The 27,827-nt window shown below is 41.3% G+C and overlaps 1 protein-coding gene and 1 pseudogene across 1 annotated transcript in view; one reads left to right on the top strand and one right to left on the bottom strand.

Moving 5' to 3' along the window:
- The window catches only part of CSMD1 (CUB and Sushi multiple domains 1), a 2,078,553-nt gene that overhangs the window by 732,771 nt on the left and 1,317,955 nt on the right, over window positions 1-27,827 (top strand). The gene's annotated exons all lie outside the window — the stretch shown is intronic.
- Window positions 18,140-19,744, bottom strand: LOC120865817 (annotated as a pseudogene).

Genomic DNA, 27,827 nt, shown 5'->3' with positions numbered 1-27,827 from the left:
CAAAAGCAGAGTCAAAGGTGAAGAAATAATAATTGTCCTGAAAGATCATGCCAGAGATTACAGTTCCTGCATCTGTGGTTCCGCGCTCCTGGCATCTCAGCACCCTCTGTGGTTTAGCGGGAATATCTCGATTGCTTGAGGTTTCAAGTGGTTATTAAAAAGGTTAACAGCAATGAGTGTTTGCCTTTTAAAAACCACTTTATTCTACTCAAGGATTAATATATTTCTCACTGTGATATTTCCAAATTTCAACAATGCTTGGATTTTCAAAGGAGAGAAAATACGAGCAAAGGATAATCATGAGATTTCTCATTCTGTGTTTATGAGTTAAGAGAAGGTCATATTATTTTGCATATTCTAGTACATCTTTGCCATTATGATATTTCTGTGTTTTTTTTTAAAGTTGATGCAAAGACTATTAAAGTATATAATGCAGAACTCAGTGTTGAAAGGATTCTCGAGAAGAATGAAAAAGGTTGAATTGATTACTCTGGGTAAAATATGTTTTGAACTTAGAACCAATTAATTGCATTAATTCAGTTATTGTGTACAGCTCAGTCGAATTATGGCTGTGCATTGGCTTCATTAGCTATTTAAAAAGTCATATTTATGTTAACATTAATGTTGTATGACAAAATGCTTTTACGTCTGAAAACCAAGATCATATATTTCAGAATATCTGGCAGAATTCTGGGTAAATACTGGATGTTTGTTAACTGATTTCTAGAAACCTAATTTTCTAATTTATTGGTTCATTTATCATGCAGCTTTTGTTCTTATGTCAGACATTGATCCTTTCATGAAGGTAAAGCATTGGAAGATAGGTATGTGATCCAGATGCACGAACGGGAAAAGTGACTGACTGCCGTGTGTGTGTGCACCTGCAGTTTTCTCTAAGGCGTTTTGACATGGCGTCTCACAGCACTTGTTAATGAAATGGACTGCAGTGAGTAGAACATTGGGGGTTATAATCTGTTCTCATTTCTTAGAAAAATTGGTCTTGTTATTCAGTTGCTAAGTAATGCCGGACTTCGGGACTCCATGGACTGCAGCACACCAGGCTTCTGTGTCTTCCACTATCTCCTGGAGCTTTCTCAAATCCATGTTCATTGAGTCAGTGATTCCATCCAACCATCTCATCCTCTGTCATACCCTTCTCCTCCTGCCCTCAACTTTTCACAGCATCAGGGTCTTTTCCAGTGAGTCAGCTCTTCTCATCAAGTGGCCAGAGTGTTAGAGCTTCAGCTTCAGCCTTTCATTCAATGAATACTCAAGGTTGATTTCCTTTAGGATGGACAGACTTGATATCCTTCTTGTCTAAGGGACATTCAAGACTCTTCTCCAGCACCACATTTTGAAAGCATCAGTTGTTTGGGTTTCAGCCTTCTTTATGGTCCAGTTCTCATCTCTGTACACGCCTGGATGCAGATGGTATTGACCATTCTAACCTGGTGACAGGGGTGGGGTGGGGAAAGGCGGGATGTACCGACCCTTTCCTACCACCGTTCAGGACCCACTTCAGAAACTCTCCTGTGGAGTCTCATTACTGCTGCCATTAGAAACTGTCAAAATATTTGTGACTTGAACATGCACTCTAGTATATTTTTTTTACATGGTGTTCATGTATGAACGTTTTATCTATCCAAGAGAAGCTGAATTTCTCAGCGAAAGGATCCATTTGGTTTTATTCTCCCACAAAAACCATAGCTTGTCAGGCTGGAAAGATGACTCTGGTGCATACAGAACCATTGGAAATTTCACCTTTCCCTCTTTAATTACATCACCTTGAGTTAAGTTTCTGCAGCAGGCTGAACTCTCAGATGTGCATGCGTGTGTGCTCAGTCATGTCCAAGGCTTTGCAACCCCATGCACTGGAACACACCAGGCTCTTCTGTCCACGAAATTCTCCAGGCAAAAATACTGGAGTAAGTTGCCATTTTCTTCTCCAGGGGCTCTTCCTAACCTGGGGATCGAACCCACGTCTCTTGCGTTTCCTGCATTGGCAGGCAGATTCTTTACCAACTGTGCTCCTTGATTGAACTATCATATATGTTGTAACTTCTAGAGCAACAGTGTAAACTTTACCAAATGGTAAACTTAGAAACCCTGTTACATCGATGATGGACACTATCCCAAGAGAGCTCTTCTCAAGCAGGAGCACTGGTGTGAGATTTCTCAGTGACTGAGAGTTCAGTTGTCCATATGAGCGTGTGATCCATAATGTGTCTGTGTGTGAACACGTGATTTTGCATTGTCGTGTAGAAATTTGATACCAGAAAATTTAGTCACTATTTTCATTTTTTCTCATCTGAAAATTTGGATTTAGATATTATATACTATATATATATATATATTTTTAGCTATCAACAGGCATACACAGGCATGGACATATGCCTTTATTTAAAATGTACACAGAAAAATTATATACAATATTAAAGTGATTATTTTCACTAACACTTATATCTGCCCATATTTTCACATTATCATCACATACCCTGGGTTTACTTCCTTTCTGTATTTCCAAGCCATTTGAGAGCATTTCTAAACAACTTTGGAACAATAAACACAGGTTATTCTAAGGGAATCCTGTCCCACTTGGTAAAACAACATAACATGCTATATAAATAATGCAATTGGTATGTCTCAAGAAACTGAATAATTAGTACTTTGGTCCATTAATTAAAATTATAGGCCTTACGCTTAACCAGAATATTGAACTGACACTAAAAAATGAACCTTTACAGAAACCCCACAGATAATTGGAAAGGCTTTGAATTAGTCCATGAGTGCACAGTATTCCCTGGCATAGATTATACTATAAAAGAAAGTACTAGTCATTATAGAAACAAATGCAGGTGAAACAAAATATATGTGAAGACTGGCATCAAGTGAATAATCATTTGCTGTTATGCTTTTTTTCCCCCGCCTTATTTTTAGGATTTCTTTTAACACTACAGCAGAGAGTTACAGGCTATACGGACACATAGGAACATGGATGGTATTCTTCAAGAAAGAAACAGTAGAGAGAAATGAATCTGTGATGTTCTCTGGTTGCCTGTTGCCATGTTGCATTCCCAGCTGTAATACAACCGTCAGATCCATTAGCTGTGAAATACCATTGCTTTACAAATGAGGGAAAGCTACCAGTTTCAATACTGATTTGTCCCTAATGACTTTGTGGCTGTTTTGCAGTTACGGCATTCAGACAGCTGGTCTCAGATTCTGCCTTGCTTTGGCGGGGTGGAGGGGTCATCTCCAAATCACACACACACACACGCACATACCAAAAGCTTCCAGACATTTTTTGAAACTTATTATAGATTTCTTTGAGAAAAAAAAAAATTCTTAACTTTCAGAAACCTGTCTAGAAAATTGTCCTCTTTACTCTGAAGAGCATTTTCTAGAAGAGAGAGTAAGATATTTCAAAGAGGAAGTCATCTCCGCTATGGAAAGGAAGGTTTCAGATGCACTGACCCCACATTTTTCCATTTTTCACGTTGGTCCCCACTGAGAAGAAAACATTTTTCAAGCTTTGTTCACATCATTGGACATTATACATGGCACACAGGCAGGCATGTCCCAGAAACTACCCCCAGATACACAGCTGCAGACGCAGTAAAGCATGCATCCCAGACACACACCACACCGTGCACACCAGAAACCACACACAAACACACCACACCGTGCACACCAGAAACCACACACAAACACACCACGCACTGCACACACCACGCCCTGCACGTATGGTTTGAAATGACTTCACCTCCTGACTCTCAGAGAAACGGCATTGTATTAGAGAAAACACCCTTATATTCCTTTCTATAAATAATATGCAGCTCCTTATTTTGCCACACACTTTCTCTTTTGTCACTTACCTGAGTGTAAAGGTCAAAGCTCAAAGCATGGTCTGAGAGGCATGTCCATTGCCCTGGCACCATTTTGCACTTGTCTGTCTGTGTCCCCTCCTTCTACTCAACTTCTACTCTTTCTCAGTGGGGCTTTGTCCTGAATTTCAAAGCCTCTAAATCATCTTGTCACAGTCTCTCAGTATGTGGTGTACTCGATAAGTCGCCTGAATGCTGATCCACTCTGGCTGAACTCTGTAGCTGCCCATATAGGTTTTCGGTCCCATTGGTTATCAAAGCATCAAGCTGCTAGTTTACAGGCTCCCCTCCCTGACCTGTATTCTATCCTATTTCCTGTAGTTCTGGGGACTCAAAATTACACACATTTTTTATTTCATAACTCAGATGTCTACCTAGGGTCCAAACCTACCTCAGGAGAAACGTTGTTTTGGAAAGGTTTGCTCAGTAGAGCAGGTAAGCTGTGTTTGTTTCATCCAAACACATTTCGAGGATGTGATCCATGGACTCAGATGTTCATCACAGCCTCTCAGCTTGGAGTCACATGAGAATGGTCGTAGAAGAACAATTGCAGCCAAGCTTTGCCCTGTGCTGTCTCCTAACTTTGTGCCTCCATGTAGATTTGCATTATTTCTCTTCTGAAAGGTTAGTGTATGTTGGGGTCTTATATCAGCCTTTGTGGCTAGTGTGTGTTGATCTGTAACTGAGCTGTGGATAATAGTATTATGGGAGCAGGGTTATGTACAAGGAAGGGAGAACATGCTGAGGACGAGAACTAGAAGTGAGAACTTACAAGGAGACGGTGAGGAAGCCACCTCGCAGAGACAGGCGGTTCAGGTTGCCATCAGCAGAGGCGGCGGTGGCAGGGATGGCATAGACCACACAGCTGGCACAGGTCAGGGGATGGGACCAGGACAGTGAAAGCGGAAGAAGAGTGGGTCTGAGAGGTGCTTGGGGTGGAATCAAATGATGCTGAAAATGGAAGCATCGCTGCAGATTCTGCAAAAGGAGGGAAAAATGATTATCAGAGTCGTTCATAATCTGAAGATCATAGGGATGGGCTGGGGCTCTGAAGCGTGGAAGAAAGAAAGGCTGATTGGGATAAGCTTACAGCAGGTCCACTCGAGGTGGTCAGGGGCTTTGTTCACATGAGGAAGAGGTTTGGGAAGATGAGACTATTAAATGTAAATATGCTATCAACTGCACACGGTCAATATCTGGGTCCCTCCAGTGCATGAATGAGACTGAACAGATCTGAAGTCTGACCAGTAAGGAAAGGGAGAGGATGGTGAAGATACAAGGGGTGGCTAGGGAGCTGGGTTATTTGTTTTATTTTTTTTAGAAATGGTAATTAAATTCCAAGAAGAGCATTGGGTACTGATATTTAGAGAAATGAGTTCTCTCACAAACACTGAAGACTTCGGAATGTTAAAGTGATAAAACACTCCTCATAGCCCAGACTTTTACAATGAGATCGGACATATTTCTGACCTATTCAATATTTCTTTGAATTCAGCATTAAAAAAAAAAAAATTCAGGCTAAAGAACTAAGACTATAAAGAAGTTAAGACAATGCAAATGGTAATAATAAAAAAGTAGAGCTGGCATTTTTCCTTTCATATCTATCATCTAGTGTCTGAAATTAAGAAGGTCAGTGGTGTAACGACACTGCTGTATATTACTCATGATCGCGTGTATTGAATACAGTCTTAGAGAGCACTTAAGAATTTTATGTCAGAGAACTTTAAGATGTTTTCAAATTTACTGAAGTAACCTTTCTCCTAGGCACTGAAATAAACTAAATACATTTTTTTAGATTGCATACTTAAATGTGTCTTCAATATTAAAAATATTTAAAAATAAAAAGTAACTGTTCACAATTATGAAGACATCTAAATGTCCTATGATGTAAAATGATTAATTATGTTATGTCCTTAATATACCATAATACTGAATATATACTATGAAATCATTAATGGACTATCTGTGACTGTGTAGCAGTATGAACATGATTCTGCAATACAGTTTAGTTAAAAAAAAAAGACTATAAAATGATAAGTGTTCTGATAACATTTGAGAATGTATGCACTGGAGAAAGACTGGAGGGCCTTACACAGGGCATGATGGTGAAGCTAAAGCATTGCACATCATTCCTCAGATTGTTGAATTTCATGTATCAAGTTCATCATGCAGAATATATATAGGTCAATACCTTCATCCGTTCTCAAAGCTTGTTTACAATCCAAACATGAAAGAGATCTTTCTTTGCAGGAGACACATTTTGCATAAATACATACTCTGTGGTTTTAGGATGACATTGCATCTCTTCACGTGCCCTTCAAATAGAAGTCTTAAGTGGATTCTGTATTAAAAGGTTAATTTTTCCATCTTGCCTGGGTTTTTTTTTGTACCTTTCCTTTCCTTATAGTGAGAAGGCTGGTACTCTGAAGTGTTCTTCAAAACTGTGCTGTCCTCAGGGAAACCACTGCCTGTAAAAGCACATTAACTTTGCAGTGATTATGTCTGCCCAGTGGTGTAGCTTACTTCCTGTTTAATAAATTATGCCTTTCACTTAAGCTGATGAAGTAGTATGCTAATCTCACACTAGGGTCGCTGCAGGGGTCTTTAGACTCCAGCTCTGGCCACACCTCTGCCACTGCCTTGCTCTGTCTGCCAAAATTCTCAGCTGTGGGTGATTGTCTCCGCTCAGTTCCCAGCTATTGGAAATGGCCAGTTTTGCTCAGCCCTAAGCTTTAGACAAGTTGTGCCCTTCCATTTTGGGGAGTGCATTTATAAAAGTACTTCTTATTCTTGGGTTTTAAAAAAAGTCGGCTTTTTAAAATAGATTCTAGCACACATTTGTAGAGTATCAATTAGTTTATCCAGTGGCCAGAGCACATACTGTGGCATATGCAGCCTTTAAAATGAACACACCCTTATGCTGGAAAATGACCCTCAGTCAGGGAAGTATAACTATCCCTTGGATCCTAAAGGACAGCTGGCATTATCATTCAATAGTTAGTTAGGAAACTAAAACTTGATAATAGGAGCAGTCCCCCTTCATTTCCTTATGAAATATGGATACTTTAGAAGGATTAAGCACCCTTTTCTGTTTTGTTCTGTTAAAGGATTGAGGGAATAGGAATTTGGAGACAAAAACTCAAGTGATTTCCTGAATGATAATCACAGCTAAGGTGTGAATAAAGAGATTCATTAAATGTAATATTTATTCATTGGCATATTATGTCAATGGTCTGATTCAGGGGTCCCCATCCTCCAGGATCTAATACCTGATGATCTAAGGTAAAGTTGATGTAATGGTAATGGAAATAAAGTGAGTCATCCCCAGTCAACTCCACAACTTCCCCCAGTGTGCAGAAAGATTGTCTTCCATAAAACTGGTCTTTGGTTTCAAAGAAATTGGGGAACATTGGATTGATCCTCCCTGTGGAGAGGTTTATCAGGTTCAAATTGGAGAAATTTTCTAGCTGTCAGCACTATTTGGGTGTAAAAGAAGTCAGAGAAATCTGATTCTATATGTGAGGAGGAAGTGTTATGGAAAGTGAAAGTTATATTCCTATAAAACCCCTCAAATTAAAAGGGTAAAACTGAAGTTTGAATTACAGCTTGATCACTTACTGGCTGAGTAACCTAGAGCAAGTCCACAATTTTGGAATGAATTTCATCTCCTATATAATTTGGACGATAATAATTCCTCTGTTGGTTTCACAAGCTTAATGTGATAATCAAATCGGATGTGTCTAAGAAATCAGTTTAACGTGTAAAATCAATATCTTGTATAATCTATTACATTTTACAGTAGATATGATACCCATTAATAAAGAGGAAAAAAAACACAAAACTCCTTAACTTGGCATGCAGGGCTCTTTGTAATTAGAGTAAAGCAACTTTAAATCTGATTTTTCACCCCAACTAGATTATTCTCCCAAATGTGAATTAGTTTATGTCCAGCTCGCACCCATTAGGAAACGTGTATCGTGTGTAAACAAGTGTGGACTGCGTTTCTAATGTTAGGCGCTGGAGGTTCCCGCATTTCAGCGGTGGCTTGTGCGTCTCTGGGTTCTCTCTCCTCGCCCCTTCTCAGTCCCTCATGGACACCTTTCCAGTCGTAGCTTTTGGGGTCTGGGAAGGAGAAGGAGGCAGAGGGAGGGAGAGACAACCGCTGGGGTTTCACCCTCCCTGGAAAAGTGACACCCCCCACCCCCGAGTGCACTGCAGCTGGCCTCTCCTCGCGACGCACCATCCTGAGGTGCCGCGTGGCCACTGTAGCTGCAGGCAAGGACGAGGAAGAAATTTCCTTTTACAGCGTCTCTGGGGAAATCCCAGGGTGGTAAGGATGTCAAATGCCGAAAATTAGCATTGGGTGAACATAGGAAACACAACAAATGACTTCTTGTTTAGTATATAACCGAGAGGGTTTTTTTAGTTATAAATAAAGGATTTTTGATATCTGTGGTATGATCGTAAGATGCTTATTCTTGCTGCCTTAAAAAAAAATTGCTCAGTACCTGATTATGGTTAAGTAAATATTATAAATAGTATTGTTGCTTTTTTTCCATTATATTTTCTAAGAGTAGAAAATACTGAAAGAGATGATGCTTCTGTTAATGGAAACTTTTAAAATATACTAGAGCACCTTTTATTTACTGCTAAGTCACTTCAGTCGTGTCCAACTCTGTGTGACCCCATAGAAGGCAGCCCACCAGGCTCCTCCATCCCTGGGATTCTCCAGGCAAGAACACTGGAGTGGGTTGCCATTTCCTTGAGCCCAAAATACTCCTTTACTAACTAATTTTCAGAGAAAGTTTTTGGTCCTAGAGAAAAGCAACATGTCCTTTAATTCTCTCTAAATCACTTAAAAACTTTCAATGTGGGATAATTTTTCATGTGTACTTCCTTTTTGGAGAGGAGATGGGTGGAATTCAAACATATTTATATATTTCACTGATATATACTTGACATATATTAATTCCAGGTATACCTCTTAATGATTTGATATTTGTATGTACTGCACAATTATCATCATATCAAGTTTAGCTGAAATACATCAACGCAGATAATTTAAAAATTTATTTTTGTGATGAGAATATTTCAAATATAATTGAGCAACTTTCAAATATACAGTAAAACATTATTAGTCATCATGTTGTACACTCCATTCCATTGCTTATTTATTTTTTTAAGTGGGAGTTTGTACTTTTGGGGGCTTCCATGATAGCTCAGTTGGTAAAGAATCTGCCTGTGATGCAGGAGACCCCAGTTCAATTCCTCGGTCGGGAAGATCCACTGGAGAAGGGATAGGCTACCTACTCCAGTATTCTTGGACTTCCCTTGTGGCTCAGCTGGTAAAGAATACACCTGCAATGCAGGAGACCTGGGTTCGATCTCTGGTTTGGGAAGATCTCCTGGAGAAGGGAAAGGCTACCCACTTCAGTATTCTGACCTGGAGAATTCCATGGACTCTACAGTCCATGGTGTCACAAAGACTCGATCCCGACTGAGTGATTTCTACTTTCACTTATACTTTTTGATCCCTTTCACCTCTTCTTCAAGCTCCCAATCCTCTAGCTTTTTTTTTCTTCTTCTATATCTAGGAGCTTGTTGTTTTGTTTTTTATATTCTACATTTAAGTGAAAATGTACAGTGTTTGTCTTTCTCTAACTTTATTTAGCATAATGCTCTCTAGGCCCATCCATGTTGTTTCAAATGGCATTATTTCATCTTTTTTTTTCTGGCTGAGTAATATTACATTGTGTAATTATACCACATTTTCTTGATCCATTCATTCATGGATCTAGACACTTAGGTTGTTTCCATATCTTGGCTGTTGTAAACAGTGCTGTGGTGAATATGAGGTGCATATATTTTTGAGTTAGTGTGTTTATTTTCTTTGAATAAATGCCCAGAAGTGAAATTGTTAGATTATATGGTAATTCCCAGGTGGCGCTAATGGTAAAGAACCGGTCTGCCAGCTGAGGAGGTGTAAGAGACATGGTCAGTTTGGGAGATCTCCTGGAGGAGGGCACAGCAACCCGTTCCAGTATTCTTGCCCACAGAATCCCATGGACAGAGGAGCCTGGCAGGCCACAGTCCAGTCCATGGGCTTGCAAAGAATTGGACATGACTGAAGCAACGTAGCATGCATGCATGGTAATTCTACTTTTAACTTAAGGACCTTCAATATAGTTTTCCAGAACAGCAACACCAATTTACTGTCCCACTAACAGTGCACATCTGCACCAACACATGTTATTTCTTATCTTCTTGATAATGGAAATGTGTGGGAGTATACATCACTGTGGTTTTGATATGCATTTCCCTGATAATTAGTGATGATGATGAATGTCTTTTCATGGTCCTGTTGCCCGTCTGTATGTCTTCTTTAGAAAAATATGTATTCAGTTTCCCCTGTCCATTTTTAATTCAAATTGATTTTATTTATTTTTTGCTATTGAGTCCTATGATGTCTTTATATATTTTGAATATTAATTTCTTATCTGGTAAGAGTTGTGTCTTTGTGACCCCATAGACTCTAAACATCCGGGTTCCCCTTTCGATGGGATTTTCCAGGCAAGAATACTGGAGTGAGTAGCCATTTTATTCTCCAGGGGATCTTTCCTACCCAGGGATCAAACCTGGGCCTCTTGAATTGCAACCAGATTCTTTACCAACTGAGCCACCCAGGAAACCCTTTATCTGATATGTTAATATTATCTTAAGTCACTTCAGTCGTGTCCAGCTCTTTGCAACCCTCTGGACTATAGCTTGCCAGTCTCCTCTGTCCATGGGATTCTGCAGGGAAGAATACTGGAGTGGGTTGCCATTCCATTTCCCTATCTGATATGATTTGCGAATATTTTCTCCATTATGTAAGCTGCCTTTTCATTCTGTAGATGGTGTCCTTTCCTGTGCAGAAGCTTCTTAGTTTGATGTAGTCCCAGTTGCTTATGTTTGCTTTTATTGCCTTTGATTATTGTGTCAGATCCCTCAAATCATCACAAAGACACATGTCAAGGAATTTACAGCCAATATTTTCTTCTTAGACTTTTATGGCTTCGGGTTTATATTTAAGCCTTCAACCTATTTTGAGTTGATATTTGTATATGCTATAAGATACTGGTCAGATCTCTTTCTTTTGTATGTGGCTGTCTAGTCTTTCCAACACCAACACCATTATCTGAAGAGGTGGCCCTTTCCTCATCATATATTCTTGGCTCCTTTGACTTATGTGACCACATGGGCATGAGTTTATTGCTAGGCTCTCTATTCCGTTCTATTGACCCATGTGTCGGTGTTTATGCCAATACCATACTTTTTTGATTACTATAGCTTTGTACTATAGTTTAAAACAAGTGTGTGTGTGTGTGTGTATATGAGAGAGAGAGAGAGAGAGAGAGAACTTTTGTACAAATTTTAGAATTGTTGACTCTATTTCTGTGAACAATGCCATTGGGATTTTTCCAGAGACAGTATTGGATCTGTAGGTTGCCTTGGATAGTATGACATTTTAAAAATATTAATTCTTTCCACTCATGAGCATTAGAGTTTTTGTTTTTTTTTTAAAGATGGTGCTCACAAATCTCTGTCCCCACAGAACCTCTAATTGGTCCCTAAATTGGGTCAGGACTGCTGCCTGCCCTGGAGGTCCAGGCTCCATGGTCAGCAGGTGAGCCTCTCCCACACCAGGTCTGGGTGATTCTCAAACTGCTGCTTTGCATTGGACTGCGGTGGGTTGATACACATCCCAGCTCTTTAAGAGCCATTTCCCAGGTCACTGCAGCCTGTGGGGGGTGGACATATGACCCCACTGGTTTTTGGAGCTACATGCTTTGGAGGTTCAGTTTCAGTCTTAAAAGTTAGGTTGCCTGATGAGGTGTTCCAAGTTTTCACTCCTGAAGAAACTCTGGGTTTTGAGTTCTCTCCTGATTATGGGTCACTGCTCTGGTTTATGGTGAGATTGTGTCTCAGCCTTGCCTACCCGCTCAGTGTTTTATTTGCTTCCTTGTTTGTTTTTTTCCTCCTCAATTGACCACTTTCTTTGAAGGAGTTGTCCCAGTAGTTACCATGTATTTTCAGAGGAAATGTGGTTCAGTGTGTCCTTGGAAGGCAGTGAGTTCAGGCTCTTCTGTATCATCATGTAGAACCAGAACCTCCCTATTTCCTCTTCTTTGATTTTATATTGTTAAAAAAATTGCCATATCTGTTTTTCCTGATTGTGAGTTTATTTGACATGTATAGTGGTGAGGTTCTGGACACATTTACATAAATCAAAATAAGTAATATTTTTTTATCTGGGAAAAAACCCAAAAAACTATGTGTTAGTTTGAATGGTGAGTCATCTTGGAGGCCAAAAATTCTGCTGCCAAATCTGTCACCCTGCCCTGACAAATAAAGCATCAGTGTGACCCACTTGTAGCTTGTTTGTAGCTATTAGATAAGCTGACGACGTCCAGTCAGTATGGGATAAATTTGAATTGTATTCACTAAAGAACACAGTGATTTACTAAGAGGAGGAGAAGAATTTTGAATGCATGATACAGATGAAGCAGCCCAGTAGAGATAAATGATGTTGAACATTGATTAGCTGGTTTATTTATTTATTTATTTGTTTTTCTTTTAAGATTCAGGTGAAAGGAGCTTTCAAATCATGTCCCTCTTAATACCATACCTAAATTATAGGGCTTTTTCCTTATGTATCCTTGGTAAATTTTGAGCTATTCATTTAATAATTCTTATATTTTAAAAATGTTTTCTTGATTGTTTTATGTATCTTTACATTTTATCACACTCAGAATAAAAAGCAAAGCTTTGATGATCTTCTCCACATATTACCCTAAAGCATCACCCAAGCTCCTCGCCCTATTTAAATATGCAACTACTTTTCTCCAGTAATTCTTATTGCTTTATTGCTCATCCTTTTCATGACACCACCTGGCTTACAGGGCCTTGTATGTTCAGTATTTATCAATTTCCATCTTTATATAGACGATGAGCTCCATGAGATGAGCTTAAAAAAAAAATCCTGCAAGTCTAGAACAGATCTGGGAACATAGAAGTTCCTCCAAAAATATTTTTGCATGAATACTTTAGTTATATTTTGTATTCATTTTTCATCAGCATAAAGCTCTTGTTTGGAAGTTTTTATAGTAAAAAATACCCACTAGAGTGTGTGCCCTTGAGTTAGGAATTCATTCTGTCTGTTCCTTGGGTTCATGGCACCTGGCATGGGGTCTTTCACATGTTAGTTAATTGATGAATATTTGCTTAATAAATGAAACATAATAAATAGAAATTTAATTTAGCTGCCTTTTCTATACAGTAATGCGCTTGTCCTGTGTACTTTTAATGGTGAATGATGCTTAGCAGCAAAAACAAATATCTTTAGAAGAAGAAAGGGATTCTTGAAAATATTTAAATATTTCACCTGTGGCCATAAATCCAAATTCCATGTTCTTTCACACTGGCAGTGACCCTTTATTTTTAATTATCATATTTAGGAAGCAAGTAAGTGGTGCTCGAAAAACCATGCACAAGTTTACAGCATGAGATGCCTGAGCTGTAACCATAACCATAACCATTTGGACAACAGACTTCTTCCTGTTGTGGCAACTTCAGACATGTGGAGTGTAAATCCTCCATCTCTCATCTATGATCAAGGCTCTAAACAGGGTCCTTCTGGGGACCAGTCAGGAACTGTGGCCCCAGGGAGGCAGATACAATGGAATTGACCCTGGGGACTGGCTGACTACAGCCTCTTTGTCACTGTTTCACTTGTGAGTTTTGGTGAAGATTTCTCTCCTCGCAAATGAGAAAACAGAACAAAACCATTTAGGGGTTCCTTTTCTGTTGGTCACAAGTTTCCTTTTCATGATTTCAGGAAACTGTTCATCTCAGTGAGTCTGAGCCCACTTTGTTTCCGAAGAAAGTGAGACAGTGACCAAGTGGTGGGGGAAAGGATCAGGCTTATTTTGCTGGGTCTGGATAGCAGATGAGGGAAGATGGGACGGGAGAACTGCCCTCAGCTTTTCTTGCAATAGATACTAAGCTAAAGAGGAGAGCCCACCTTGAGTTAAAATGAGCTGAATTGGTCAAATGAGATGGAAGATGATCCTGGGCAGTTTATTTAAGATAAGAGGGAACCGCACGGTTACCTGGGTTTTTATTCCACACATAGTAGCAAAGGAGGGGCACAAGAAAGGACAGACAGCACTCTTAGAACTATTTCAAGAAAGGTGATGATTTACTGTGAGAGGTAAGCACCGTAAATCAATGTATTTCCTGAAAGCACATTTTTAGAGGTTTTTGTCAGTGATTATTAACAGATAAAGAATTTCAGAAAGTCATGCGATCATGGTAAAAATATCAGCTTCTTACTTAGCATGAGAACAGAGCTAAATTGATGGTCTTAATCAAATTATTTGTGACTTTTATTATACCAACAAATATGAATAGATGTTTTCATAGGTCATTCTGAGAGGCCCATCAGGCCTGTTTCCAATGTCAGCTTTTTCCTTCACTGGGTGAACTTGGATAAGGTGTTTGTCTCATGGAGGGAATGATAGCTCCTCGGTGTTGGTCAAGGTGATCTTTGAGTCAGTACCTGTCTTGGATTTAGATCACTCCCCATCAGAGAATCCTCCATACACATTTGCTGGGAGGAGCTGGGACTTGTGCAGTCTTTGAAGTGATGTCTTTGTCAAGTCGAGTTTGTTTTGGAAACTAATAATGAGATTACAGAGAAGGTGATGGCACCCCACTCCAGTACTCTTGCTTGGAAACTCCCATGGATGGAGGAGCCTGGTGGGCTGCAGTCCATGGGGTCGCTAAGAGTCAGACATGACTGAGCAACTTCACTTCCACTTTTCACTTTCATGCATTGGAGAAGGAAATGGCAACCCACTCCAGTGTTCTTGCCTGGAGAATCCCAGGGACGGGGGAGCCTGGTGCACTACCGTCTATGGGGTTGCACAGAGTCGGACATGACTGAAGTGACTTAGCAGCAGCAGCAATGAGATTACTATTTCCCAGAAGGATATGAGGGGTGCCCAAGCCTCTCTCTGGACACAGTTAATTAGGGACACAATCTCTTCCATCAGTTCTAAGCTACCCAGTTCCTCTCATGTGTTAGCATCTCTGAGATCAGGGCGCTGGCCGCAGCTGGCCTCTTCCCGCTGGTGGTCCAAAGGTGGATGTCACTGCCTGGTTTTCCTTCCTGGTAGCAGGACCACACAAGAGCGGTCTCTTAGTGGTTCTGCCGGCAAAGTGATTACAACAGCTTAATGCAAAATATGAATCCTGGTTGTTATCACAAGACTTTCTCACCACACTATCTGCTCAGTGCAAAAGACACTGGTATCAGAACTTGCAGGAAGAGTGCAGTGGGGGTGGGAAGCAATCCAGGAGGCGCTAATAGAACATCCCTTTATCAAATGTCAAATCTCCAAAGCTTCTCCTATCACCAAGAATAGTCCTGAGTCAAAATGTGGTAAGAAAGATTAGGATGTCGACTGTAAACATGGCTTAGGAAGACTGGTCTATTTGATTTATATCTTCTATGTTCTATACATACAAGACTGATCTGTTGTAAAAATCTGTACCTAAATATATATAAAAGACCTCTTTAAATCATAGAACAAAATCCTGAGTAACAAATGAGGTGGTTTTAATTTATATATTGGTGGTATATAGAAATAATGTATCTTATCAAGATACGGCATTGCAGAATGACTTAGTTCTCTGCCACTTCTTTGATCATCTCTAATTTGGAAACTATGGCAAAGGGGTAACAAGTTATTCTGTCATGGATCCTGTTATTTGAAATTGTAGTCAAAAAAAAAATACTGAGACATGTAAATGATAATTTCCACATCTTTGTAGAATTAATTTATTTTAAACTCTAGTTGGTTCTGGCTTTGGTAAATAATGCAGGAGTTTAGTGGCTGAATATATTTAGACTTGGTTTATTAATAAGACATTAGGAATTTCACAGGAGTAATCTTAGCTCTGTGTTTGCCTTTGAGCTGGCTAGTTTTTATCTGCTGCTTCAAATTTGTTCTCTCCTTCCCTGCATCTCTCTGAGCCCTGAGATCCCAGCCTTGAAGGCTAGAATCAGGGAGCATCCTTGCTCTCTGACTGCCGAACTGAGAAAAGAGGGGGCCAAGGTCACGGTCACATTCCCTACAGATGAGCACCCACTTTAGTGCAGACACAGCTCCCTCCTGTGAGCAGGCCTCTCCTGTGGGCAGGTTTCTACCTCCCTTGACTTAAAGGAAGTAGACTGTTTACCCCTTCTAGCTCTGGAGTGCTTCCCAGGTCCCATGGCAATTTCCCTCAGCCCTCTGAAGAAGTAATACATTATCTTTAGCAAAACACCCAAGGAAGATGAATGGATACATCACCTGAGTTGAATCCAGACAGTGGAATGTTATCCAGCACTAAAAAGAAATAGACTCTCAAGCCATGAGAAGACGCAGAGGAACCTGCAATGCACAAGTGTAGGAAGCTAATGTAAAAAGGCTTCATACCAGATGGTTCTAAGTAGTCAACATTTTGGAAAGGGTGAGGCTATGGAGACTGTACAGGAATCAGGGGTTGCTAGGGCTTCGGGGAGGGGAGAAATGAGTGAACAGGAGGAACACAGGATTGTGAGGGCAGTGAAACTATGTCGTCGAATGCTGTGATGGTAGAAACATGTCATTCATTATCCATTTGGCACTTCCCAGGCGGCTCAGTGGTTAGGAATCCACCTGCCATTGCAGGAGACACAAAGATGCAGGTTTGATCCCTGGGTCAGGAAGATCCCCTGGAGAAGGAAATGGCAACCCACTCCAGTATTCTTGCCTGGAAAATTCCATGGACAGAGGAGTCTGGTTGACTGTGGTCTGTGGTATTGCAAAGAGTCGGACACGACTGAGCATGGGCATACACATCCAGTTTTCCAAACCGACAGAAAGTCCAACACTGAGTGACTCTCAACATGAGCTGTCACTTTGGAAGATTATGATGGATCAGTGTAGGTCCATCAGTTGTCACAGATGCATTGAATGCCATCTGGTGGGGATGTTGATGATGGGGAACATTGCAGCTGTTGCGAAGAAGGTACAGTATATGAGAAATCTCTGGACTCTCCACTCAAAGTTATTAGGAACTTCAAACTGCCCTAAAAATAAAGTTCTTAATTGAAAAAAAATCCCTTGAATTAACCCATATGACCATTTTATATTTTCTTTAGGAACCCAGACTTCATGTGTTTTATTTTATAGTATTTCAATCTTAGAATTATTTCAGTATATCTTAGCAATGTCATCACTTTTCTAAGTATAATAAAAGATCTTTATACTAGATGACCTGATGTTTCTTAGCATTCAGCTTTGCTTAGGCCAGTTCATGTCTTTATATAATAAGACGTCACATTGAAACTACTGAATATAACATTTAAAATTCAATTTGGACAGTAATGAAGATGCCTGAAGGCATGACATTAAGACTATAATGTCAGTAAAATGGAGACTTTTTTTTTCCCCAGCAAATATCTTCCTCTAGAAGATATAGAAATGTGTACTTGTCTCAGAGTGGGTTATTGCAAATTCCACTCAATTGAAAAATTCTTCAAAGGGTGGGGTGGAGGGAGCAGGGTAGACTACGTATCAATAAGTAAGGCTGTCTTTGCTAAAAGCTGCAACCTGGCTTAAATTTGTACATTAAAGAAAAAGAAATTAGTGAGATGGCCAGGGAAATAAATATTCTCTTTCCCATGTGTAGCCCCTGGTGTTTTAATAATCTTGCCAAGACCCTAAACCTCTACACTAACCAGGTAACAATAGATTCACACAAGAAACATGAACAAAATGATGGCTTTCACAGGCTGTTTGGTGGAAGAAGTTTGCTGTGGACACTGGATTGCTGCCCTGCTTTTGCACAAACAAGTGTCTTTTCCGTTCATATGAAATAATCATTCACCAGAATGACAGTCAAGTTTAAATAAACCTTTTAATTTCACAGAGATTTTGAAAAAAAAATGTTGAATACTTTCAGAATTATTTTATAAACTATGTATGTCATATATGTAATATAAGAACTAGATACTACCGTTTTTTGTTTTTTTTTTTCTCATTAAACTTTTTTTAATGGGTCTCAAATTCTGTGACAGATTTTTGGTCAAGTTGTTTTCATTAAAAAGTACTGATTTTAAAAACTAATAACTTAAATTGCCACACACAAAACATATGGTCCACAAAAACATTCTTCTTTCCTTCTGAAGGTTTTACGATGCATTGTTATCATTAACCAGTCTTTTACTATTAAACTTAAATGGCCAATTGAGACAAACAGTTCTGAGACCGTTCTTCCACCACTGATTAAGACTGGGGTAGCAGGTATTGGGGATAATATTCATTTAGCCTTCTGAGCTTTCTGGGCAGACTTGGTGACCTTGCCAGCTCCAGCTGCCTTCTTGTCCACTGCTTTGATGACACCCACAGCGACTGTTTCTCATGTCACGCACAGCAAAACGGCCCAGGGGAGGATAATCAGAGAAGCTCTCGACACACATAGGCTTGCCAGGAACCATATCAACGATGGCAGCATCACCAGATTTCAAGAATTTAGGGCCATCTTCCAGCTTTTTCCCAGAACGACGATCAATCTTCTCCTTCAGCTCAGCAAACTTGCAAGCAATGTGAGCTGTGTGACAATCCAGCACAGGTGCATATCCAGCACTGATTTGGCCTGGATGGTTCAAAATAATCACCTGAGCTGTGAAGCCAGCAGCTTCCATGGGTGGATCATTTTTGCTGTCACCAGCCACATTGCCACGACGGACATCTTTGACAGACACGTTCTTGACATTGAAGCCCACATTGTCCCCAGGAAGGGCTTCACTCAATGCTTCATGGTGCATTTCTACAGACCTCACCTCAGTTGTTACATTGACTGGAGCAAAGGTGACCACCATGCCAGGTTTGAGAACACCAGTCTCCACAAGACCCACAGGGACAGTACCAATACCACCAATTTTATAGACATCCTGGAGAGGCAAACACAAGGGTTTGTCAGTTGGGCGAGTTGGTGGCAGGATGCAATCCAGAGCTTCAAGCAGGGTGGTTCCACTGGCATTGCCGTCCTTATGGGTGACTTTCCATCCCTTGAACCATGGCATATTAGTACTTGGCTCCAGCATGTTGTCACCATTCCAGCCAGAAATTGGCACAAATGCTACTGTGTCAGGGTTGTAGCCAATTTTCTTAATGTAGGTGCTGATTTCCTTAACAATTTCGTCGTATCTCTTCTGGCTATAAGGTGGCTCAGTGGAATCCATTTTGTTAACACCAACAATTAGTTGTTTCACACCCAGGGTATAAGCCAGAAGGGCATGCTCATGGGTCTGCCCGTTCTTGGAGATAACGGCTTCAAATTCACCAACACCAGCAGAAACAATCAGGACAGCACAGTCAGCCTGGGATGTGCCTGTAATCATGTTTTTGATGAAGTCTCTGTGTCCTGGGGCATCAATGATGGTAACATAGTACTTGCTGGTCTCAAATTTCCACAGGGAGATATCAATGGTGATACCACGCTCACGTTCAGCTTTCAGTTTGTCCAAGACCCAGGCATATTTGAAGGAGCCCTTTCCCATCTCGGCAGCCTCCTTCTCGAACTTTTCAATTGTTCTCTTGTCGATCCTGCCACATTTGTAGATCAGATGGCCAGTCGTGGTAGACTTCCATGAATCTACGTGCCCAATGACAACGATGTTGATGTGGGTCTTCTCCTTTCCCATTTTGGCTTAGGTTTAACGGTGGTTTTCACGACACCTGTGTCCTGGCGGCAAACCCGTTGCGAAAAAGTGATACTACCGTTTTGATGTGTTACTTTAAAACAGTCAATCTAATTAGTCTAATTTTTATCTACTCATGTAATTAGGTTGGTTTATGGATGTTACTATCCAATAAATGATAAATTATTTACCTTTTACATAGAGATATTCTTCATACTGAGGCTAAAATTTCAGAAAAAAAGAGTACATCATATGAAAAAATGTCCATAAAAATAAAATGCTGTATTTTAGCTTTAATTTGAAAATATACTGTACTTTGAGGGTAAGGAAAATGCAGGTTCAAAATAAAACCTGTGGAAATTAGTGGGAAAAAAGTAAAAATGTGTTACTTAGCTCTGCTGATCCAAAGTCTGCCATGACTTAGGGCATCTACTTTCATTGTGATGATTTATTATATATAGTTAATGGATTTGTATTCTCATTTTATACTTAAGAATATATTACATTAAGGAAAATAATTTTCATTATCCTCAGTTTTTAAATTTTCTTGATTTTTAATATATATTTATCCCTATAATTATTCATTTCTCCACCACTTAGAATATGTTCCTGAGAATGCTATTTTTGTCTTATCTAAATTCTTATAAAACATTTTAGAACAATTTAAAGAGAATTTAAATCATCCTAATCCATATCAATTAAAAGAGATGCCCATTCCTATTGCAGACATATTTAGAAGCTGACATTCCTATTATACAAAATAAATGCAACTCCATTATTCTGATCATAATATTTTGGGCAAGGATGAAGATAAGCTCTTATTTTGACATTATGACAAATATTTAATGAGTAAGTTGTGGGAAGATGTATCCCTCTCAATTTTAGAGAAGAATGAACTGGAAGTGTTTTCTGTTGAAATTGTGAGCCACTGGAATTCCACAGGACAGAAGTATGCTGGCTGAGTCATAGGGACAGATGGGTATTTGTTTTCACTTTGCTTTAAAATTTTCTTTTCTTAATTACAAACTACAATTTTCTGCTACAAGTAAAACTGAACTTAGAGAATAGAAATCTAAATGGAACTGTAGCTGTGCAGACAAAGTTGATGAGCATTATCTGTATCATATGCCCATTGTTTTTTTTAATTGAAGCTGCTACTTAAACCTAGGTTATGGTTGAGTCTGATTCTGCCAAAGAAAATGTCCCCTAGCATGACTTCAGCTGCTCTTGGCAACCTGTCAAAAGTGTGAGAGATAGACATGGTTAGCAACCTTCCTTAAATTCTGTTCCTGTATTTTCTGTAACTAGAGAAATAATTTTGTCCTCCTTTTTCAAGTGATATGGAGGATGGTTTCTCTAATCCTCAAACACCTATTTTACTTTAAATATTTTTAATTTTTTTTTCCTACAGTATAATCAGTTCAGTTCAGTTCAGTCACTCAGTTGTGTCTGACTCTTTGCAACCCCATGAATTGCAGCATGCCAGGACTCCCTGTCCATCACCAACTCCCAGAGTTCACCCAAACTCACGTCCATCGAGTTGGTGATGCCATCCAGCCATCTCATCCTCTGTCGTCCCCTTCTCCTCCTGCCCCCAATCCCTCCCAGCAACAGAGTCTTTTTCAATGAGTCAACTCTTTGCATGAGGTGGCCAAAGTATTGAAGTTTCAGCTTTAGCGTCAGTCCTTCCAAAGAACACCCAGGACTGATCTCCTTTAGAATGGACTGGTTGGATCTCCTTGCAGTCCAAGAGACTCTCAAGAGTCTTTTCCAGCACCACAGTTCAAAAGCATCAATTCTCTGGCACTCAGCTTTCTTCACAGTTCAACTTTCATATCCATACATGACCACTGGAAAAACCATAGCCTTGACTAGATGGACCTTTGTTGGCAAAGTAATGTCTCTGCTTTTGAATATGGTATCTAGTATAATATACCACCTCTAATCTTGAGTTAGAGAGGCCATTCCAATCTGGCCCTTCTGTGAATTGTTAGATCTGTTTCCCCACGTTCAGATGACTTAGTGCGTCACCGCGTAGTGATTCGTATGTGCCCATGTCTTCTTGCTGTTCAGCTGCTCAGTCGCGTCCAGCTCTTTGTGACCCCATGGACTGCAGCAAGCCAGGCTTCCCTGCCCTTCACCAGCTAGTGATGCCATATCCATCTCTGACCCATGGCATTTGTGGTCCTCAGAATGGAAATCTTGCTTTCCTTCTTACAAGTATCACTCACAGGCGTAAACACACATGCATTTTTGCAAGTGTGTTCGCACATGCACACACACACACACACAAACATACGCTCTGTACTCTGCTGCTCCTTTTCCTGGGAGCCTTGCCCCCTCCTCCCCACCAGTGCTGTTTTCTTTCTCACTCGCAGTGATGCAGTGAGGAGGGTGTCTCACGTGAACCATGATCCTTAGATACAGGCTGAGTATAAGATGGAGTAGTTGTTAAGGTCAGTGTCTTCCTCGTGACACATCTAGACTCACAGCAGTTGTTTGGTGCGTTTGTGTTTCCATGTGGTTTCTATGGAAAACCCTGAGTGCGACCCTAGGCGGGGTGTCAGATTAGTGGGGGACAGGTGGACGTCCCCCGTCTCTGGGGAGCCCCCAGTGTGACACACACTCAGTCACAGCCTGGTCACCGCTCAGCAAAGCCTCGGGTCTGAGGACACCCGGCTGCGGGTTCTTCTCTTGTCAAAGTCCGGGGAGGCCACGGCCGGGCAGGGGCTGCTCTCTCCTCCTCTGCTCCACACAGCCTCCCAAGACCGACCCCTCACCCCCCAGACACCGTCAACGGTGGCACCCAGTGGCTTCCACCGCGGGACAGAGTGTGAAAGATCCTGCCTGGGAAGCGGAGGCGTCGACCGGAAGCCGCACGTCCTGCTTCTACAAACGCCATGACGGCCAGACTCAGGCCTGGGGCGGGGATCCCAAAGCTAGCGGCCTTGGGGTGTTCGCAGGAGAAACCTGCTGACGAACAGGTTCTTCGGCCGCTTTGGGGCATTCTGATGGATGTAGAAGTATTTAACGTTGACGAGACATGAACCTGTTAGGCTCTGTGACTGTTACACAGTCGTCCTGGCACACAGGACGGCGGAGGGAGGCAGGCCGATGGATGTGAGGCGGCCTCCTGAGGGAGTGCCCCTACAGCCCAGCCTGGAGAGTGAGAGCGGTTTTCTGGAAGCTGGAGAGCTAGCGTGTTTCCCAGAAAATGGTATTTGGTTGCGTAGATTTCTCCAGAACCTACTTTGCAGTTGGAACAGATTTGCTCCATTCATTTTGAGGGGTTTTTTTGTTTGTTTTTGTTATTTTGATGTTTTACCAAATCTGACTGGTTTTATTCTCATCCATTATATGCACTGTTTGTATCTTCAGTGTCGCCATTTTTTTGTGAGCAGATAGCTTGAAAGGTGGTACCATATGTTTGTTTTCTGTGTATGGTGCATATATTATTTAATATAATAAATGGTGCATATACGTTTATTCTTTTAAACTGTTTTCCCATTTTTCAAGTGAAGTTTAGCCATTGAGGTAGATCTAGCATGAGACTCAGGGTTCTGGTCATATCACCTCATAAAGCTGATCCACCTCGATGAGCAGAAGCGGGGTCCCATGTCATCAGCCCCGGTGATGAGAACACGCCTTGTGGTTTTCTAGGAAACATTTCCAGACACACAGGAGTTGGGAAAGAAGACAGTATTTCTCAGATGTCACATGTCAAGGTCTGTACTGAAAGCCCTACATGAATTCTCTCATTTAATTCTCCTGGCAGTCTTGTGAAGTCAGCACTGTTTCTCATTTCTATTATTAGGGAGGCCCTGGGATGCTCTCCAGGTGATGCAGGGGTAACTGGTGGCATCCAGCCAGCTGCACCTGAGTACACTGATGAGAAAGCCCAGGTTGTCTTGGAAGGGCATCTTCCTTCCTGGGTCACTTCTGTCTTGTGCATCGGGAGCTAACATCATAGAGAAACAGGGATCAGATTCACTCTGCTTCTCCATCACACAGTAACTGACACCCTTGGTAGAGATTTGCAGTGTTGCAAGGAGAAATGCCCTTCCGGGGAGTGTCAGGAGCACCGTAGACCACAAGGACAGACTCACTCATGCAGAGAGCCATGAACCAGAAACAGCATGTGTGGCACACAGGTGCCGTGGAGTTGGGCAAGAGGGACTGTCGGATGGCTCTAAGGAGGATTTCATAGACTTGTAAGCCATGGAGACTCACTGCTCATGGCTCTGGAGGCTGGACCCTCGAGATTAAGTTGCTGCCTACGCAGTGTTGGTGAGAACCCTCTTCCAGGTTGCAGGTGGCATCTCAGAAGCAGAGAGGGGTTGCAGGCTCTCTCAGGACCCTTCCCAGGACACCAGTCCCATTCATGAGAGGCCATCCTCCTGATCTCCACTGACCTGAATCTCCTCCCGAAGACCCTGCACCTCCCACCTCCATGTCAGGAGGGGGATTTCATCATATGGAGTTTGTGAGGGACACAAACACTGAGCCTGTAACAGGCAATTAAAAAGTGTGAAATCAAGGTAAAAAAGAATAGAAGAACAAGCCCCTGATGATTTTTGTTAATGAACCCAGAGATGACTTAAGAACATGTATATATATTTCATTAAGCTGTCAACACTCATATAACCACTTTTAATTATTTGTTCAGCAGCCTTTCAGCTTAGTTTTTTCAAGGGACATAGCTGTGGGTTCCCCCCCAAAAAAGCTAAGACAGACACAGCTAGGTCAAAACCTGCTCTTGGTTGGAGGTAAAGGTGACCTGTTATCCATGTGAAATCACAGGACTGAAGATACAGCTTAGTCAGTTGAAAGAGGAGATTCGTATAGAATCTTCTGTGCAGATGGGATTTCCAAGGGTTCAATTGGGTTGCCTTATGAGCTGGAAGAGACTGCAGGCAATTATGTTCCTGATTAAACCACCAAGGACGCTGCACTTACATGAAACTTGATGGCCACCCTGTGGAGATGTGGGGGTGGCACACCTCAGCAAAGCTGGGTCGGCTTCTGGAGACCTTAGCGGGGCAGGCAGGAGTCCAGGTCCCTGATAGCTTGACTGGGTCTGGAAAGCAGAATTCTTCCTACACCACTGCCAGTCAAGGGGAGGAAGCATGCTGCATCGGTGCTGTTCCATTCAGGAAAGTGTTTGTGAAATCAGGTTCTCCAGTTGCTTGACCCAGCATCAGCACCAGCAACGTCCTCTCCTCACCCGACAAGAGAGAGTCCAGGCCATGCCCAGATGTGCCTAAACACTACCTCTGCCTTCATTTCCCGTTTTTCCCTAGATCACCCTGTAACTCTGAATTACTAGTAATACTCTGAGTAGTTCTAATAGTACATTTGGTTCAAGAACTGCAGCCACAAATCTGTTTCCCACCGGAAAGGTCTGAGACTGAGGTTTCTGATGGGTCTTATGCATGAGGCATAAAGGGGAAGAATGCATATTACTTCAAAGAGTAGTTTGATTATTTAAATAAGAATGGATTATCATTGAAGGCTACTGTTGATGTGCTGTGTCCTGGAATTGGGTTGGAGGCCAGCATTGTGAATTTTAACACGCTAGCCCCCTGATATACAGGAAGAGGGTGAAATCCACGGAGTAGACAGTTCTGCATGTTCCAAATATTTATGAGGAAAAGCAATGATCTCACTGGTAGGAGTTGAGTATTTTTAGCAATGCCCTCAACACTGCTCTATGAACTCTCACAGAAAGGCTGAAATGGATCCCATTTTACATATGAAGGGACTGAGGCACTGTGAGCTGGTGATGCCAGAGTTCATACAGCTAAAGAAGTGCTCGATCCAGAAACTGAAACCAGGAAGCCTGGAGACATGCAAGGGTATTTTAATCTAGTTTCTATTCTGTACATCTGTGTACACTGGAAGTAAAAATGGGTAGCTTGCGGCAAGAGATGGTGGCTAGAGAGCAGAGACATCCTCCTAGAGCAGAAGTTCTCCAAATTCCTGCCTCAGGGCTGTTTAATACTCATTTCTGTTGTTGTTGTTTAAAATGTTATTGGAAGAGTTTCCCTCATGGTCCAATGTTTTAAGACTGTGCCTCCACTACAGTGGGTGCAAGTTCAATTCCTGGTTGAGGAACTAAGATCCCACATGCCTTGTGATGCAGGCAGAAATTAAAACAGATAAAATTTTATTGAAGTATAGTTAATTTATGGAGTCGAAAATGGCAACCCACTTCAGTATTCTTTCCTGGAGAATCCCATGGACAGAGGAAGCTGGCAGGCAACAGTCCACGGGGTCACAAATGGTCAGACATGACAGCGTGCATGCCACATTGCAGTTAATTTAATATGTTGTGGTTTAGATGAGCAACAGAGTGATTCAGTTATACATACGTATATATCTGTTTTTTCATATTTTCAGATTATTTTCCCTTATGTATTGTGCTTAGTTGCTCAGTTGTGTCCGACTCTTTGTGACCCCAAGGATTATATAGCCCTCCAGGCTCCTCCGTCTATGGGATTCTGCAGGCAAGAGCACTGGAGTAGGTTGCCGTTTCCTATTCCAGGGGATCTTCCCTACCCAGGGATTGAACCCAGGTCTCCGCCTCATTGCAGGCAGATTCTTTACCATCTGAGCCACGAGGGAAGCCCATTTTACACATCTCCAACAGTTGGCTCCAGCAAATAAACCTGAATTCCTATATCTGTGCCTGCATTGTCTGTGATCTCAAAATGGTATCAGCAAACATTTCCTACTCTGGTACTTCAAATTGTTTTGGTCTGTCTTCTCCTTTGTTGTTATTGTCTTTTTAATATTTATTTATTTGGCTGTGCTGGGTCTTATTTGCACATTATACACTTAGTTGCACAAAAATGTGCTGAGATCATTTTTAGTTGTGGCATGAGAACTCTTAGTTGTGGCACATGGGATCTAGTTTGCTGACCCCAGAGATTGAACCCAGGCTACCTGCATTGGGAGGCTTAGCCACTGGACCATCAAGGAAGTTCCCCTGTCTTGAACTTTGAAGTGATCTTCGGTCCATGCTTTGGGGCTTCCCTTGTGGCTCAGCTGGTAAAGAATCCACCTGCAATGTGGGAGACCTGAGTTCGATCCCTGGGTTGTGAAGATCCCCTGGAGAAGTGAAAGGCTACCCGCTCCAGTAGTCTGGCCTGGAGAATTCCATGGACTGTATAGTCCATAGGCTTGTAAAGAGTCAGACATGACTGAGCAACTTTCACTTCACTTGGTCCACGCATAATTTGACTACAACCTGCACTGGTCATATGAAAAAAAAAGTTCACAGAGTCACACTTCCCTTGTCTCACATCATTAATTCAGCAACCACAACACCCCATCCAGTGCCAACCCCACCTCACCCATCAGAAGTTATTAGCCTGGGAGGCTGTCAAGTTCCCACAGCAAACAAGATAATGCAGTGATAACAAAACATTAGGTTTCCCTTTAGAAGCTCACGTGTTTCTCACTAACCTGTAAAAATATCACCGATTATTTTCCTTAAAGGATCAGATGAACCTTCAAGAAAATATGTACAAAATACCCAACTCCAAATAACTGTATCACTGTAGTTTTTGTTTCAAATAAAAAGTGTTCCTTGGCAAAGCTTAGCATTCAAACAACCATACAAGGTTTTTCCCTTGAAACAACCCACATTCTTTGCTCAGGGTGCAGCTGAAGAGCTACAGGTATTTCGTGTGTAGTGACACCAAAGACTAAGATACGTGTCAAAGTCAACAATAATGGAGAGACTGTGTTGAAGAATCCAATAAGTAATTATCTCTACACTTTGCTTCTACCATCTTAATTTGTGAAGAGGCCACAGCAGCTTTATTCACAGTTGGTTTGACAGCACCACAGTCAATGTCAACACAATGGAAAAAAATAATAATAAGGCTTTAATGTTATGAGAATAATTTTGATCTTCTGTACCTGCTTTAAGTGTAAGGTCCACACTCAGAGAACCACTTTTCAAGTTTTACCACTTCACATGAGAATGTCAGATGTTTCGTTTAGGCTGCACAATAAATGTTGGGCTCAGCATACAGAGTGTAAGTGTATTTAACAAGAACCTCTGTTGCTATGGATGGACACAGTGTACAAAAATAATGTGTGCAGTGACAGGGTGACAACTAGGTCACACTGCTTGGAGGTCTGTCTGCTGACCACCCCAT

Source organism: Oryx dammah, unplaced genomic scaffold, assembly GCF_014754425.2.
Source record: "Oryx dammah isolate SB20612 unplaced genomic scaffold, SCBI_Odam_1.1 HiC_scaffold_7, whole genome shotgun sequence".
NCBI lineage: Eukaryota > Metazoa > Chordata > Mammalia > Artiodactyla > Bovidae > Oryx > Oryx dammah.
Note: the sequence above shows the minus strand (reverse complement) of the source record. Positions and strands in the feature narration are given on the sequence as shown.